Source organism: Vidua macroura, chromosome 5 (genome assembly GCF_024509145.1).
Source record: "Vidua macroura isolate BioBank_ID:100142 chromosome 5, ASM2450914v1, whole genome shotgun sequence".
Classification (NCBI taxonomy): Eukaryota; Metazoa; Chordata; class Aves; order Passeriformes; family Viduidae; genus Vidua; species Vidua macroura.
The window spans coordinates 10,873,079-10,892,188 of NC_071575.1; the positions used below are offsets into that span (position 1 = coordinate 10,873,079).

General features: G+C 35.8%; 1 long non-coding RNA gene across 2 annotated transcripts in view; it reads left to right on the forward strand.

Moving 5' to 3' along the window:
• Nucleotides 1-11,161, forward strand: part of LOC128807800 (uncharacterized) — a 47,210-nt gene extending 36,049 nt beyond the window's left edge. The window contains exons 3-4 of one of the 2 annotated variants that reach the window (XR_008437278.1): nt 6,009-6,084; nt 10,752-11,161. This is a non-coding gene — a long non-coding RNA (uncharacterized LOC128807800). Of the gene's footprint in view, nt 1-6,008; nt 6,600-10,751 lie in introns of those variants that run through there. The other variant, XR_008437277.1, reaches the window with a different exon arrangement.
• The last annotated feature ends 7,949 nt before the right edge of the window (nt 11,162-19,110 follow it).

Consider the following 19,110-nt stretch of genomic DNA (forward strand, 5'->3'; position numbering starts at 1 on the left):
TTATAGATTTAAACCTCTCTTAGCAAGGAGCATTTTGGACCCAAGCAGGCCACACTTTCTAAAAGATATGTAAAATACCACCTATCTTCTTTCTCTTTCTTTCCCTACCACTCTTTCTCTCTCCCCTTCTCTTTCTTCTAATGAACACTAAACCCCACAGCCATATAAAAGACTGGATAGAATTTTCTGCCACCATTTATATATGTATTCACTTGGACCTTTTGAAAATAAATTATTCTTGTGGAGCCCCTGTTCTTCAGCAAAGCACTATTTCAAATGTACTGTTCCTCAGTGTGCTATGCAGACTTGCCCTTTACCAGTGTCTTTTCCTTTCTGGATCCTATTCTGAAATAGCTAATTCTCCTCTTCATCTTTACTGGAAGCCTAAGTGCCTCACTCAGAACTTAATTTCCACCAGGAAAAAATGCCTAAAACATAATTAAACATGCATATTTTTAGCTATTAAACACAGTTCTTCATTAAATGTGGAGATTCAAGAAATGGAAAGAACCTGGCTTAATGCTCAAAGCATGTAAGTAATTAGAAAAAAAAAACACAGAACATTATTTCACATCAAAGCTAAATATTTGTGATATGAAAAGACTTGCATTACTTTATAAATTAGATAGCTTTCTCATGAGGCTTGCTTTCTTGGTCCCATCATTACTGGAAATCACTTGCAAGAGAAATTTGGACGCTGCACATCCAGACAGTTACACTCAAAGTGATGGTTAGAGTGAAAGTGAGATACCAGTTTGAAACTGAATTATTATGGCTTTTTTTCCACCCTCCACACTCACTCAGTTCCATGCATAATATTATGCAGTTTAATTCTGTGAAACTTTGTATATCTCATATCAATGATACTCTCTGATTGCTTGCAGAGCAGCAAAGAGGGAGTCTATAATGCTTTGGTTTTAATATACCATCACCACTTTTTTTTTAAATTTTCCCTGCTTCATGGTATCACATGATTGGGAAATTCCTCAAAGGAGGAAAAGAGAATATGGTTATAGTAAGTCAAATAGTTATGGAAGTTCTGCACAGTTTAACACCAGGAGGCTGCATTAATTTCACTAGTACCAAATTACAGTGGAAAACAACAGGTGCAGACCTATATATACACACAGGTATATGAATGAACATACAGGGATATGAACATATAAGTACCTATTCCATAAAAAGAAATATAACTAAAAGGATTGCGACAAATGCACTTGCTTTACATGATAGATGGTTTCTTCCTGAATTTCTGTTTCTGTAACTTCATATCCTTAAATAAAGTCTCATCATTTAGGTTCATATAGTCAAAATTTTGGTCAACACCCAAATTTATTATTGAATCTTGGCTTTTGTCTTGCTTTGTGTAAGTGACATTGTGTACCTTTGAATTGTTGTTTCCCTGAAAAATAATGTTTATAATGAATGAACAATAATCAAAAATATTTGGAGTCTACTGCTAGGCAGAATAATATCATTAAGTCTTTTATAATTTAACCTAGTTTGTCAGAAAACATAGAGGTAAAATAATTTAAAAGGAAAAGACCTGAACATTTCCTGACATGCATTCTGAAAATATAGCTTAAGAATTTTAATCTCTGGGGTATCTGGTCCAAACAATATAACATAATTCAAAATTGTGATTTGTATTTATATAGGCAAAGTGCAAGTTAGTAGACTTTGAGAAAATAATCATAATTGTTGATACTTAGGACCAACTAATGCCAAATTTTTGGAGGGGCTTGAGAACTAGATTTACAGTAAAGTTAATAAAAAATTAAAACTAGAAAAGGACTTCACAGCTAGAGTTCTAATTCCATTTCAGACTTTCTACATCTTCTCTTGATACACAAGACTCAGTATCAAAATGCCTTGATTTTGTTCTAAATTCTACAAGTTATTCCCAAATGTGTGTAATGTAAGAAATTTCCAAAATGGATAAAGACCTTAATTTCCTTAACTTGTTCTGATAACATTTCAGTGTCCTCTAAATCTCTCTAATGCTTTTTGGAGATGCAGCAGAGTTCACAGGCTGAGAAGAGACAGCCAAAGCAGTTCAAACCCCTGGACTTCAACAAGGCATTTGACACTGTTTGCCACGGCCTCCTCCTATGCAAGCTGGCAAGATATTGACTGGGCAGGTGTCAGTGGGATGGATTGGAAACTGGCTCACAGGCTGAAATCAGAGGGTGCTGATTGATGCTTTTTACTCAGGCTGGCTGCCTGTCACACACAGGGTCCCACAGGGATCAATACTTGCACCCACCCTATCCAGCGTCTTCCTAAATGATCTGGATGGTTTGAAAGCACCCTCGCTAAGTTAGCTGATGACACGTGTAGAGTATTTATTGCTCAAGGAAGTTAAATTTCTTACTGTAAGTGTTCTATAGAGGAGTTTTTAAGCTGTTTTTATGTCCAGCTACTTCTTTAGCTACTTCCATCACTCCCAAGTAGTAAAGTTGCTACCCACATTTAGTCTGCACTACTTTTCAGATTTTGATGCTGCATAAAATCTGCTCAGCAGTGGTGGAGAAAAGTAAGAACAAAAAAAGCAGTTGTGTTGTATTTTTTTCACAAAAAATATTTTTTATGGTTTTGTACTAGGTCTTAATATTTTATCTGAATCAGAAATTATGGAGACAATTTTCCTATGTAATTTTGTATGAGAATTGGACTCAGATGTCTGCTTAAGAGTGAATGTAGAGTTTGGAGAAACTTTCTTCTGTGAAAGTTGTTTATTTTCAAAAACGTTCAATTTCTATAAATAATGAAGTTTTCAAGCTTCTGTTTCACTTTCACATTTGGTACCTACAAATAGATTCAAAAGAAGGGAACATGCCTTCACAAGAACTCACACATTAAGCATGACTGCCTAGAACTTTTTTTCATGAGGAAGTTGAAATCCCTTTGGAGCAACAGTAGAAGAAACATAGAAATACTTTCTTATAAATATTATTTTCATTGTAAAATATATAATCTATTATAAAGCAGTTACTTTTTTAAAACATAGTTTATCCATAAATGTTGCCAGAAGTCAAACTCAAGTCTTCAGAAAGGTGTTATGTCTGATTAGAAATCAGGGCTACATAAGATGCTGTTTTATTTATAGATTACCCGGAGAGTTCACCTACTGAGAATCACTTCTCACCATGCAAGAGCTGCAAATTGTATTTGAAAGTAATATTTCTGATTGAAATTGGCACTTCTGAGCCTCCTGTTGACTAACTTCTGTTTTTTCAAACAGTAACTTTATTTCAGATGAAAATACCCTCAGCAGACATGCTTTCAAGTGCTGTACTTCATGCTGCTCTAATGTTGCAGGAAGAATCTCAAACACTTACCCCAGACACATCCACCAAGTTATGGAAGTGCCTTGACTTTTTCCCTGCCATTTTTGTAACTGCTGTGCTGAAGGAGTAGCCAGTGTAGTAACTGAAAATTTCTGCTTTCTTCTCAGTCGGTGTCTCTTATGATTCTTTTGATTGCCTGCTCTTTTACTACTGGCTTGTGACCACTGGCCTTCCCTATGCCAGCCCTACTACTTCTGATACATTTCTACAATTTCTGAGAAGTGCTTTAAGATACAGCAGCAACCAAGCTACCATTGAACTATTCATCTTTGGACTAAGGATCATGTCTTCCTGTGGTTTCACAACACAAACTCACAAAGTCAAATCCAATAATCTTCTAGGAATGAAAAGGCAACTGATAGTATAGGTTGTTGGATATACTTCCACTCCTTGCAGAAAAATATCTGCATTCACATATAATTTTTCTGCATTTGTTTATGCAACAAAGTAATATTGTAAATATTTATTGTATTTTGAACACACTCAGAGAAATCTTTGCATCATTCAGAGAGGATGATTTTATTTAAAATAAGACCATAGGCATTCTGAAAGTGCTGGTTTAAGAAAGCTTTCATTAAGAAAAGGAAATTTTGCCACTATATTTTTTTTTTTTTTAGTAATTGATTCAAAAGAGTTTTGTAATTAGGATAATGAATATTGCTTTCTTATATACTTTTCCTGTAAATATTGGGAAGAATACATCACAAAAAGTATATGCAAATTCTACCACAAATTGAATTCACTGATTTAAAATGCAATTGTTCTGTTGTGCTGCTGGAAGTAATTACTCTGATTCATAAGGTAGCAAACACATCTTCATCTGCTCTGCTCTGCTCTGCCTTACAGATGCAGCTGTGGTGCTCTGCTCCCTGCTGCAGCTGAAGTGCACAGGACAGCCTCAGAAGGGGAGCAGGAAGCGTGTTGCTCCCAGATTCCACATCCTGTTCTCTGCTGAGTCTTCTCTAAGGACAGGCATGTGCAGCAGACCATGGGACAGCTGCCAACACTTCAGGAACTCCAGCATGACGAAGATGGTATCTGACCTGTTTCCTGCTGCTGTAGCCGTGGGGCAAGAGCTCGCGGCTGAGCACGGGGGTGAGCACCAGTGAGCTAGCTTGTAAGGAAAACAGATAGCTTGTTATGAAAACAAATTTTTCTTTTGATTTTGCTGAACTTCCTCTAAGAGTGACAAGCATATCTTTCCACTTCTCCCTTTTTTTGAGACATCAATGCACATCAATGTGGCAGGGACAAATTATGTCCTTTTCTTGACATTTTAGTTTGGTTGGCAGCCTGTTGGTCCATCATCTCCATGTTGGTTGTTCCTATACCTTATTGCCAATGATTAGGTGAGAATTTAAACTTTTTTTTTTTTTTTTTTAGTAAATCTCATGAGCATCAAGTCAGACAAATTATATTTTCAGGCCTCACTCATGATTTCATATGCTTGGAGACAGCAAAATTAACCTCCCTTGCCAGCTACCCCTTTCCTGATCAGCAGAACAAGGGAGACAGAGGTACAATGCTCCCATTATTCCCACACCCAGCCTTATCTGCCTTGAAGGATCAAAGTGAAGTTCAACTTCTTTTCCTGGTGTCAGGTGAGTACAGATTTTCTAAAATGGAGGCTACCTTTAAAATATGAGCAGAGGCAGAGAATATGGTTTAGTAGGAGATTCTTCAAACTATTGAGCATTACTGCCTTCTTATCTTTACAGGAACAGCTCCTGCTTCAGAAACTAAACAAGTCTATAACTTCTCCTCAGACACATTCTACAGATAAAAAACTGCAAAGTAAACATTTGCAACTCCAATTTTGTTACTCAAAACTGTAAACCCTCACAGTTAAGTCTTGAAAACACCATGCAGGAAAGATAAATGGCTAAAGTTGGGAGGCTGAGTGGCTATTTTTTACCTTAATTAGCGTTATTGGAATGTGCTTTCTTTCTCTTGGGAGACAGTGCTTCTGAATCCTTTCCTAAAGGTTGTTACCTCTGTCCTTCTGTCAAAGATGAAACAGGGGTTGTTCCTGCCTTCCAAAATCCAGCTGTAGATGGTGATAATTCAGTGGTTTGAACATTTAGATTCACTTGCCTGAGGGTTGTCTCATGACCTACCAATCCTCCAGCTGCATCTGCGCCCTGCCCGCCACATATTAAGTTTCCAAGTGTGTGCAAGAGGGAAAACTTCACCTCCACCTTTGGAACAGCTCTGAAACAAAATGACACAATATTCGGGGTGCACAAGCAGGAGACAAGGGAAGGCTGTTGCACCTACTTATTTGCTTCCACCTACTGCAGTGTCTTATTCCCTCTGTGTACTCAAGTGCATAAAGAACTGCTGCTGCTCTTCTCCTCCTCCTTTCAATCATAAAGAGAAAATACAAAATTAGCCATTCAAGGTGCTCAAACTTCTTCAGCTGAAAATGAGAATGTTTATCCTTTTTATCCTTCTCTTCCCCTATTTGAACTTTGTTGCACTTGCTTGCATGTCCCTAACTCTGAGTTCAGTCTGATATTATTTCTTCCCTTCCTTTTCAGATGCCATTCTGTCTTGGTAAGAGGAGAGGCAAAGAAGAGAAAGGAGAAAGTTGTTTCTTTGGTGTGAAAAAAACCCAAAGCCATGACCTCACTGCTTTTCTCTGTTCTATTTTTGCAGAGCTCCATTTCCTGGTCCTAACTTTGCCATATCCAAGTGCAAGCACCCAAAAGCCCTTCCTGTGCTGCATGACTGTGTAGGTGCACCCAAAAATGTCCATGTATGATGTCCCTCATGATCCATGAGAGTTAACTCGTTAACTTCTTAACTGGCTGGGTTAAGCCAGGCTAGTGTACACAACATCCCTGGTGAACTCTGCTCAAGATTAGAGAAAAGCAACAATCTGAGCTTTGGTCGTGGGGATGGATGCACCTCGTAAGTCACAGTTAAACAAATGGAAGCAAGAAGGATTTTTCAGACCCATAGCTTTGGTTTTCCATACCGCCTATGCTTGCTTTTTTCCCTGATAATAACTTTTGCTGTAGATTCTATCTGCTTAAAGTTTGGATTATCATGTCATTTGTTAACCTGAGGGTACTCAGCCAATCCTGTAAGTTTGGTTATTGCTTGATCTGTTCAAAAGAACACCACTTTTCCTTTACTTGCAAATATTATCATTGTCAAATATTAAATGATTTGCTGAACCATTGTGTAACAACATGTCTTAACATGTTTGTCAGTGGATATATTTAGCTGGTATGGATATTGTATTTTTACGAATAAATTATATATCCTGGTTCTTTTTAACTGAAAATATTTTAATTTAAATTAAGCCTTACTGCATATACAGATATGAAGAGGCTCCTAAAATACCTTTTAAAAAGAGACAGAAAATGCAGTAATAGGAGAATGGCATTCATTCTTTGTAGAATATGAGAGCATCAGCTAGTAAAGCTATGAACCCCTCCCTTTGACATTCAAAAATCAATCCAATATTTGTTTTGGTCTTCTAAATCAATTGGAAATAAATTTGTAGATGTTGATGTAGATGAAAACCAATGTTAGGTATTTTCATAATTTTGTTTTTAGTTTTACTCCTCAGGAGTTGTCTCCATGAAATGGCAAAATTTCAAATTTCTGGGTTTTGACTTGTTTTGAATCCAATGAAAATATGGAACACTCCTGAAATCAAAAGCAGAACTTTTCCCCAACTAAATAAGGGCTGTGATTCCCCACTCAACTATTTGTCCTTACCTTTTATGTTCTTAGTTAAGCATAAATTTTTGTCCTCCACTCCTAAACATGAGGAAATTTGTTGTTGACCTCTGATCTGATGGTGAGTAGAATCCAGGACTGTGGCAGGACTGTGTACAGAGAAAAACATTCATGCATACATGATTCAAATGTGTTTTACAAACACCTAGGGGTTTATCAGAACTTCTGCGAGAAATTCAGCTTATTATTCAATATTTCAGGGACCTTGAGGATTTAAAATTTTTTTGTAGATATTCAGAGATAAATGAAACATTCAGGTTTAATGTCTAAGCAGTTTGTGGGAGAAAAATCTTGTTCACTGTTAGCAGATTTCTCCATCAGTCATTTATGAATGTCAGAATCCAAGAGCCTCACTGCACCACTGGACACTACATCTACTCAGGTTCAACAAAATGTAGCAAACACTCAATCTTGTTTTAGTGTGTAGGACAGGTATAATGCAAATACATTTCAAAGTGATTTCTAGCAAAGCTTAAATTCTTAAGGTGCCTTTAAGGGCGAAGGACCAGCAACACTGTGGCAAGTCATCCGTGTAAATAGAAATCATGCACGAATCCTTATCCCCTGCATTACAGAGCATGGAAGAAAAATGGTCCTCTTTGGGAAAATTACTAGAACAAAAACTTGTAGCTGCTTCTCTGTTAAGCATGAAGCCTGAGATGAATGTGGTCTCATCTATTACAGTGGAGTTGACCTTCTCATCCTGGAGTTTCAATGTGTTTCTGTTGCTGCTGATGCAAGAAAATCATTGGGAGATGCTGTTAGTCAGCTGCCCTTAAGGCTGGTTTATAATTACTGAAGACAATTACAAGATATGTCAAACTATTATGTGATGTTATCTGAACAGGTTAAAACTCATTAGAAACCACATAAAATATTTTTTTCATTAATGCCATGAAACAGTCCAGTACCTCATTTTTGTGTCATAGGCAAATTTCTCTGCTTTTAGGAACACACCCTCCCCTGTACAGTATTGGCCTGCAATCATGGCCAAGTAGATTAAATATGAATTCAAAATCATTAGATTTGGGTTATAATTCCTTTCCCTACCATTAAGATGTAGGTTAAGGAACAAACTCTTCATAGGCATGGTCTGAGTCTCTTGCTTCTTCACTCCGTGTTCAAACCTGCTTACTCTTGCTGCCACGTTGCTTGCTGCACTCTGCCAGCTGCAGTTTCTTGCATAATGTACCCATGGCCTGGGTCTCTGTGTGTGATCTTACAGACATAATTTACACTCTCAGAAATACAGTTGATAGTCATCAGGGAGTGCAGGGAATTTTTTTTTTTTTTGTTATGTGTATTTACAATTTGCCTGCAAGTTTGGTCCTCGTAGATGACTATTGAGTGCCTGGGGGGTCCTGACCTTCCAGCACAGCTCAATAAACTGTCCTGTTGAGTTAGCTGCTGGCTGATGACTTTTCTCACATTTGGAAACTCTACTTCACATAGATTTCACAGATGTTTTCTTTCATTTTGCAAAAAGTACAAGTTTGCAGGTTAAACAGTTTTATTTTTTTTTCTATGAAACAGCATGCTTAAGTGTATTTAAATTTCAAAAGGCAAAATAAATATTTTTAAGAGAAAAATTAAAAATAGATGTCTCCATTTTCTAAGCAGAAGAATTAAAAAAAAATTGAAACTCACTCATACCATGAATTACAGTAAAGAAGCTGAAGGTACAGAGCTAAGAAATATAATATTAACACAACTTTGATTTGGGAAATATTTGTGCTAGTGTGCCACTTGGCACACTCAAGTTAGTAAGGTAAAAAGCACATGAGTAAGCTTATAGGGCTCCATTACCTCTACAAGTCTTAGACCTGAGATTGTGGCAATAAGCAGGTTTTAACAATAAAATTTCAACAGGATTACAGTTCCTATATCTCTTAGTTAAGCACTTAGTTGAGTGCTTGTTTTATCTTCACCTTGTATTAGATAAGTAGAAAAAAAAAAAGTCTCAAAAATGGCAGAGTTGAGCTGCCATTTCCTTCATGAAAATGGAGGATAACAAGATAAGGGCTGGAATGTAACTGTGTGAGGGTCTTTCTGGGATCATGTGCTTTTCTGGCTGTGGAAAAAAAAAATCTCTTTAAGAATTAAGAAAAAAAGTCCAGATAACTTCAAAAATGGTATGAAAGCTTTTCTAACTTGAACCAAATCTGGCCACTATTTATGGAATAATTCTAACAGGGCTATGAAAGAATATGATAGAAAGACAGCTATTTCTGTCTTTCAGGAAAGAAAGAATTTCCCAGTTTTCAGTGTTCATACTTCTCTAGAGGAGTTCTCATGACACAGCTGTTGTCTAGAAATTCTCTGTAAACTTAATTAGCTATGATAATCTTTTAAAATTGCATTTTAGACAGCTAGCTGACCCAGTTCCCCCATACTTGAGGTGAACTTGTAAAAAATTTAATAATTTCTATGAAACATAAGGTCAAAAGTCTGACAGACCAAAAAGGCTAGAGTTCAGATTTTCAGATCTGTGCCTAGGTTAGTTAAATATTCAGATGATCTCTTTCACCAGAATACTCTGTCAGCAATATCTCACTGGCACTGAAATTAATAATCTCTACTGAAAAAAATTCTTTAAAGGCACTTTTGAAGAACAAAGCAAAAATAAACAGCCAGACAGCTAAAAAACCTAGACATTCCAACCAGGAACCATAACATTATCTCAGCATTCTCTTCACTGTACTATATCTGACAGTAGATATTTCAGAAGAAGTATTTTATTTTGTGTTCCTTCATTAAACTGCTAATTTTTCTGTGCTAGATGCTAAAGAAAATGTCTACAATCATTTACCCTAATAGTACAGTAGTAAAATACATTTGGTAGCAATACCTTGTTAATATATACAGAAATGCTTGTGTCTTTTTAGACTGGAATTACTGTTGATGGTAAAAGCTTTGGGCAAATCTATGGATGAAACTGTCTTTTGTCTGGATTTAACTGGCTTCAAAAAAAGAGCTGAACACCTTTCTCCCTGCAAGAAAGTAGAAGCACTGATTGTTGCTGATAGGAGCAGATAAAGCTTGCTGGATTTTAGGCAGCTCCATTTCAATTTTATAAATTACTTTATTGTGATCCTTGCATGTGAATTTTTACTTTTACCATTGGATAACCTGACCCAAGTAGCCTTCTGGGCAACAGTGAAACTTCTATTTATTATACTAGTGCCCAGTGACTCCCAACAAAGACCACTAAACAAATATACAGAGTTAAAAAGCAAGCCATATATCCAAAAGACATAACATTTCAAACAAATAAGTCATGTGAAGACAAAGAGGAAGTGTTCTTATTCCATCTGGGGGCTTTGGAACAATAAGAGATTAAAAGATTTGCCAACAGAGACCCAGTATGTCAATGGCAGAAAAAACCTCAAACCTAAAATTTCTGAGTCTCTGTCTATTGTCCTAAATGCAGCACTTCAAAGCTGATTTCAATAGTTTATTTCTAAATCAAGAAATATTGGTCTCAAATAACTTTTTTAGCCTTTTTTCATTTTTCAAGCTTCTTTGAATGTCTCTATTTACATTTCTCATAAGCCTCACAATAGTTCATCATATATATATATATATATATATATATATATATATATATATATAAAACTTATTAAGTACATTACATGATATATTTTATAGGAAATACTGTTTCATCTCAATTTGACCGTGAACAAATAATCATTTCATGAAGGCAGCAAAGGGAATACATCTCTTCAGTTCATTAGAAATCTCTTGTCTCCAGAAAGCCGGAGAAAGAAAGCTTTGTGATTCTGGGTTTGTCCTTTCTGACACTATTTTCCAACTTGAAGAATGCCACTAAATGTGATGGAGTAAGATGTGCCTGAACTCAAGTGAGGAAGAAACAAACCTGGCCTTTCTCTTCCTGAAAAATTCCTCTTTGGCTTTTAGGGCTGTAAAGGACACAATGAAATGCATGCAATGCAAATGAGCCAAGTACAACATTATGTGAAAAATATTTTTGATATATTCATGATGCACTTAAAATCAATATGTTTTGGTGGGGGAGGAAGTTGAAAAGGTTATAAATAAATATGGAGAAATATTCCAATGTTTCTTTTCATGTTTGCAGAGGCATGCCAACATACTAAATATGCTTGTTCTTAGACTTTTGCATTTGTGTTTATTATTTCTGTAAAACATAATCAGTATGTGCAGAAAAAAAACATCACCACTTGGAGGTTTTCAGCTAGTGCACTGAAGAAAGAATCACTAAGAAATCTATGATCTTTAGCAGTGACATGACACAGCACTTTGTAAAGGGAATACCAGTGACTCTGTTACTTGCTTTTAAGTAATTAATTTTAGTTTCTCTAAAATAGAACTACTTTCTAATATATGGATTAGACACTTAGCTATTGTAAATTTTCACAGGATATTTAACTTACCAGGGTTATGTTGAGGATTTGAAAATCATTAGTGCACACAGCTGTTTTTCAGAAGTAATGAAAAGAATAGTTTCCTTTCTGGTAAAGGAAAATATTGTGACTATTTCAAGCTGTTTCCTTACAGTCATCACCAGCATGATGAGTGTGGGAATCACATCATGCAGAGGTGCAGGGCAACAGCTGGAGGTGTGCTAACAGTCTAATTTTTCAGTGCCATGTCTTAGGAACAGGAGAGCTGCTTGCATAGCCCTGCTGTAATGATGTGCCTGTGTGAGTGCACGTGGGCATAAGTGAGCAGGCAGGGGCAGGCAGACACGTCCTTGCCTGAGTGCCCACCTGTCGTTCCTTCCCCAGGCCTTTAGCATCTGTCACCACTCTCGAACGTATTTCCCAGAGGAAGGTCTGAAAGGTTTGAAAATCTTAATGTTCTTCCTAGAGTAATAAACATGGATGACTGAGGATAGGAGAAAGTCCCTTAGAGGAAGGGCTACTATGCAAACATACCCTTCATTAGAAACACAAGACTTGATCCAGAAAATAAATTGTCACAATGCCTAAGCACAAGAAAAGCTCCAACTAGGCTTGTTTAGTACTAGCAAAATGCTTGCAAGATTGAGGCTAGGGATATTTAAAGTTTACTTCTTGTTGGTTTTACTTTCTGCAGTGAATGTAGGGATATCACCAAATCTTTTTATTCCATTCCTCTGAGCTTGTCGATGATTGATATGTGCCTGTGTCTGAACTAGTAAAGGAAGTAAGATGGTGTCACAGAAATATTAAAAGTGTATCTAATCCACCCAAACATATGAAACATCACTCTGATAATGACTGATGAATGGAATTACTTATAAATAAGAGCATGATGGATGTGATATGAGAAGAGGTCCAGGGACATTGGAGGTGAGGTACTCAAGGTTGTAACAGTCATGCTGATCAAATAATTAAATCTGAATTTTGTTCAGACTCAAGAACCATTAAGAAAGTCTTCATTTACATTCTGCAATATTTTTTCTTGAAACTGTAGCTATTAAATGAAACAATGCATTGCCAAGATGTGCTGGAAACTTTGAAGAACCACAACTAATTTCAAGGTAGCCATTCAAACAGATGAGTGTTGCCATTGACCGTCAGACTAGAATGATGTTCAGGGTCATACACTCATTCTCAATTCATGGTGTTTACAAATAACAGAGAGGTTTACAAATAATAAAGAGGTTAGGGGTGAACTATCCAGCCATTTGGGACATCATTATATTCTTTATTCTACACTCAACAAAGAGAAGAGACTTCTCTCATTACACTTCCCTCACTTCCCATGGACATTATAAATTCCTAATATTAGCAACCTGTTACTCCAAAGCTGTCATGCCTTTTATCTGCCCTGGGAGGCCCTTTAAGTTTGCCCTACACTTCATGATCTCTGAGCATACTGGAGTGGAATTGAATTTGGGTAAATTTATACTAATTTTGTAGTTACTTCGCAATAATTTAAGATTTTGACTGCCAATGCATAAGAACACTGATTTTTATTCACACAAAAATATTTTAGGTGGTCATTTTTGGAGCCTCAAATTACAGTAAGTTTCAGGGGGAAAAAAATAATGCCTTTTTACAATATTTAAATGCTTTATCTGGTTGATCTAGAAATATTGACATTAAATCTTTGGAAACTATTTAATTCAACAAGAAACAAATTTAATTTAGTTAAAAATAGTTCAGGCTGGGAAAAATTGAACTGTAAACATGCACTGTTCCCAACACTACATGATGGGAATCTAGCTGGGAAGATTTTTTTAGAAATATGAAATATACAGATTATTCTAATCACCTTATTGTCATAAGGAATAAATGCCATAAGTTCTGTGATCAAAGCATTACACAAGACTGTCTGCATTTGTATTTAGCATAATTGAGGCTTAAGAATGTTCTTTAAAGAAACAAAGGTCACCTTTTATTTTGAAATATCATTAGGTCACTGGGGTCATATGTTAATGTCACTACATCTGTTAAAGCAAAAAGGGTATTATTTACTGTACTCCTCTTGGAATTCTAGATTTTTTTAATAAGTATGGAGAATGGGAGCTTGGCTAGTATATCCTAAAAGATCTAGCAAGCTTGACTTATTCAAAAAAAGCTCTTCTCATTTTCTCATCTTTTCTCCTTTGTATTTTGATGCTAGGTATTCTTTTTTTGTTGTTGTTTTTGTTTGTTTGTTCATTTTAGATTTTTTTAGGAGGGAGGTCTTTTTTTGGTTCATTTTGGATTTGGGGTGTTTTTTTGTTAATGCATGATAGTTTTCCGACTGGTAGTATCTATATAATAAAAAGAGGTTTCAAATTTTCATTACAAAGAGTCATCCCAGACAAATTATCTCTTTGATCTGTCCTGTTCTTTTGACTTGGGATGCTCAAATTCTTGGATGTCATACCTGAAATCATCCAACACGTTCTAGACCAGACTAGTATTTAAAATATGTAAACCTCTTCACCTCTTCCCCATGACTTTTATGCTGAAGTAACTCTATCGACAGTGTTTTGGGAGCTTCCCATTCAGAACATACACATGACATTCATAGAACTGACATTGATGACATTAGCTTTGCATAAGTACCAGACACAAATTACAAATGTCCTGTGGGAACTGCAGATTCTGTTCCCTCAGGAACTGAGCAGTATGAGCAATAGAATTGCAAACCAAATAACTACAATTTCTATTTATTTCAGAATATAAAAACAAAATAACCAGGTGGCACTCACACCACTGTTTTTCTAGGGCTGCCTAGCCATGTAGACAGGCATATAGTTAATTTGTGCCTAACTTGTCCAAAAATTTTATCAGTGCTTCAGTGATCATACAGTTTTAAAGTGCCTGCTACATTGCTACATGTCAGCTATTACAGCTTGTACCTGTAGCCCTATAAAAATTCAAGTCTAAACCGAGCAGTTTAGGATTTATTCAGAGTCACCTGAACTCTTCTTAAGCCCCCAGGAGAATTCTGCAAACATTAGTCACAGTAAACACCATGAGTATTTATTTGATGTAATGCCGACACTGATCCCATTACCTTATATTATCTCATGTTATAAAGCCTGGAGAACCAATTACAGAGACAGACAACGTGTGAAATTTCAGTCTCATTATCCTCAAAAGGTTGAAGCCATTTTAAAATTTCAAGTCATGAGACACTGAGAGTGCACTGAGAGTAAGATTCAGTTTTCTTTTACTGAAGATTGTGCATCCAGGCATATAACAAGGTGGGGCAGATATTAAAAAAACAGAAGAACTCTAATTTTAGGATAGGGTTTAGAACACCCTATGTACAGAGAGGAATAACAAAAATTCCAATCCCTGCAACGTATATATATTTTACACTGGACAAGCGTTGACCAAACAAACAAGCAAACAAAGTACAGAATCCAAACCCAAAATAAGTAACCAAAACAAATAAACAAAATCAACCAAACAAAAAATTAAACAGATTGCTACTTTATTGCAGGATTATTTTTTTGACCCATCAGAGCCTTGCATCAGTTCCTCACAGAGCAGCATGGCTGCTAGTGTCCAGCCAGGTCTTGAAGGCAGTGGTACCACTCTGCAGCAGAAGAGTGCTTCTAAGCCAAATGAAAATGACTGTGCAACCATAGTCACTGTTCTCTCTCTTTACTTTGTATAGAGAATTTATGCAGTTATGATTTCAACCTGCACACTTGCACTAATTCCTTTAAGGACATTTTCTAATTTTAGTGACACAGCTTCTTAATTAGCTGAACTGGATCCACTCATTAGCTTACAGAGCTTCAACGCAACTACTGAGAGTTGTTTCCCATGCCATTCCTTTGAAGCACAGTCTTTCAAAATAATTTTCTCTCTTAGTACAGTGTCATGTGGCTATTAGCTTCAGACTTATCCAATATGTTTTTAAGTGTGAGCTATGTATAATGTGTGTATTTATGGCATTCTGCAAACCTTATGCTTATTTTTTTCTATCACCTGCATTATTCTTAAGCTCCCTGTGTCCTCTAGTGGCTACCTATAAGAATTGCATAAATTGGCAAACAAATACTTGTTTCCATTTTTGTATCTCAAAACATTAACAAAAATAATTAGCTTTTCATCCTATAAACTTTATTCCTTTTTTATTAAATTTAAATTAAAAGTGATGTTTTATAGTTATTCCTGGTAAGCATCAGCAGTACATGGGGCGGTATTGACAATTTTATATATAATCTTCTTGCACACACACATTTGTCTATTGTCTCATTATCTATGTGCTTGCTGGAGAATTTAGCATCAGTTATGAATTTTGAATGGTTATACAGGTCTTATCAGGTATTGTGGAGCATTTTCTTACATACAGAGTCACATTCTTCTCTCACTTGGGCATGCCAAGATTTTCCTTAGGACTTTAGAAGTTGCTTCAGTCCATCCTAACATAATATTTGTATACAAACCACAGTACATTTTTAAAGAATTTGGATTTCAGCCTACTGTGAAAAGCCAATATGTGATCACAAAAGTGACAATCATTCTATAATAAATATACATTAGGGACAAACGCAAATTTCACATGTAACTTTATTTTAGAATTTCTGAATTCTTGACTATATATTATTGAAGTAGAATACAGTTCATTTAGTGTTAACCATTTCAAGTTGTAAAAGCTATAAGTTAGGGCAAGTAGGCTCCCACTCAAACCAGCAGAATAATGGTACTTCTAAGAGGATGTCATTCTGTAATATTTACCTAGGAAAAAGGATAAATTTCTACTCTACAGGAGTACCTTACACTTCACATGCATTAGAATACTTGTCCAGCTCTACATGGCTGCATTTAGCCAGGTAATCTCATCCTCAAAACCCATTTGAAACAGGGGACATGATTAATTATTTTAAGTGTAACTAACCAGTTAGACATTAATAGATATTTATTAGATTGGGATGTAACTTAATAATCTCTAAAATTATTTTTAATAATATCTAAAAAGTAGATATTTAATAATATCTAAATTTGTTGAATATGAAATCAGTGCATTTTTACTTGGGCAATTAAAAGCATGGCCTACTTTACCTCCTCCATATGTCGTAGCTTCCTATTTTGAAGGGTCAGTTAAAGATCTACTGCTTCTAAATTTTGAAATTAGATAACTTGGCAAAAACTGTCTTTTCCTTATATAGATATTCCATTTCAACAACACCATGGGTTTAATTTAAATAGTCACCATCTTTAAGCAGTACATTAAATATCACCAAGAATATATAAAATACTATTAATGGTCTTTGTGTTTTTGTTTTTCTCATGGCAGATGCCAATGATTCCAGTAGCTGGGTAGGTGGTGAGTCTGTGCTCCTACAACAGTCCAAAAAAACTGCAGTCAAGTATAGCAGCACATAGTCTAGCTGCACCACTGACATAATGGGGTCACTATTAATCACTTGAGAAATCATGAATGCAATGAATGGATTTTCAAAAACATATTTTAAAAATACATTGCAAATGCATTTGTAATCTTGAGACTAGACCTATATGCTTTGTGAATTATATGGAATCATCAATTATCTTCAGCACTCATTAAAAATAATGTAACTCAGCCCTGGAAGAAGTAATATTAAGGGACTAACAGTTGATCCATAGAAGCATATTAAACCATATTAAGCTGTTAAACTGTAGTGTTTGTAATTAAAAGCTCATAATACAGAGTTAATTTCAAAGTTGGATAACGGATCATTGGTCAAAAACATTCCTAACTACTTCCAATATAATTGACACCATCCAAATGTTTGAAAGGACTTTTCTAAAGAAGTAAACAAATAACCTGCTGACAGGCCACAGGAAATATTTTGATTAACAGCTAAGTATTGAAAGTACTAATGTGCAAGCTCATTTTAGACCTCAAGCACTATTTCTGAGAGTCTCAGTGCAAAACCTATTCCAATTTTCACACAGAAGGAACTCTACTTTGACCTCATAGAATCTCTGTTCACATCAGCCTTGACACCTAGGCAGATCAAGTGTTTTATGGAATCTAGCACTGTAAAAATACCAGGAGTCCCATTAACTTTTTCAGCTGCAGGAATTTTTTCAGCTTTCAGTGACCAGAACTCTCTGCTCCTACATGAAATGAGAAGTACTTCAAGAGCTTAATCTCATCAATAGTGACCCATATAACAGCAAGGAATCTGCCAACCCACATCAGATAATAGCAACAGATCTTGAAAAATTAATTCTTTAATAAAGGAGATTTTTTTTAATATGTTCTGATTGGTATACACATTTCTGGTGAATGCAGTATTTTTAGATGTCATATTCGGTGGGTTTTTTTCCTTATATCATGCTGCATAGCATTCAGAATTTTCCACACAGATTCCTGCTCAGTCAGACTCTTCTTCCTCTTTTCAGAAATAAAATCATCAATTCTGTTGTTCCATTGCTTGTGGACATGTTAATAAATATTTATAGCACTTGATATATGCATATTGGTAAGAGTGTGGATGGATAGTACAATCCTTGATCTTTTATCAGCTTTCAAGCTTCTTCAAAGATTACTTGCAGGCAGCAGCATTCTAATCAATTTGCAAAATATGACCCAAGACACATCATAGCTATTGCACTAAGAGGAAAGTTGTAATGCTAAAGGGAAGGATAAATGAAGCAACCCAAATCACATACACAGCACAGGCAGGCACAAGGTGATTTGCCCAACTGGAGCCAGGAGAGAGAACAAAAGCTGGTTTTAAGTGGCTGTGCTTCACTGAGGAAAATTCTTATTTATTTCCTGTTTGAAAGACAATGGTATCTAAGTCCCATGCCTATTTAAGAAGTCCTTTGAGCTACAAGACGCAAAATAAAAAGATAATTGATTTTGCTTATTTCCAGTGAAAACAAATTTTCACCCACAGTATTTAGATACTGCAATAGTAGTTGATTCCATGGAAGCTGGAAATGACACACGTTTTTCTTTCATCACCTAACAAATTGTGAGGCACACACTACATGCCTAGGCAGTGGCAGGGAGGAAGAAGGAAGGAGGAAGGAGGAAGGAGGAAGAAAGAAGTTTCCTGGTTATAGCACCAGGGCTTCACTCTTTGCTGTGCAAATTTACATTTGTAGTGCTTAACAAATTAATCATAGCACAGTTCTCTGCTTCAGCCTTCACACAGTCTAAAACAGATCTCTCAAAAAGGGTGACAATAAACAAAAGATGGAGGAAAAATGTATCAAAATGATAATAAGAATGTATAGTTACAATGCAATTTTTCAGCAATAAAAGTGTTATTCCCTTAAAAATTAGGAATTGTATATAAACACAGAGTCTTCAGTTTAGTCTACATAGGTAACAGCTTTTTAATCATATTTTGATATTTCAATATTGTAGCCATACTGTACCTATCTGTGCCTTCAACTTTCAATATTCTGGACCAGTCTTTTCTTTATGTCTTCAACATGTACTAAGTATTTAAAAACATCTATGCTAATAAATACAGTGGTTAAAATCTTTTCTGCATAAAACTGCAAGTATTTGATCATTGAAAACTTTCATGCAGTGATATGGTAAGACCTTCAGTTGTGTTAAGATTTCATTTGAGCCAGGACTT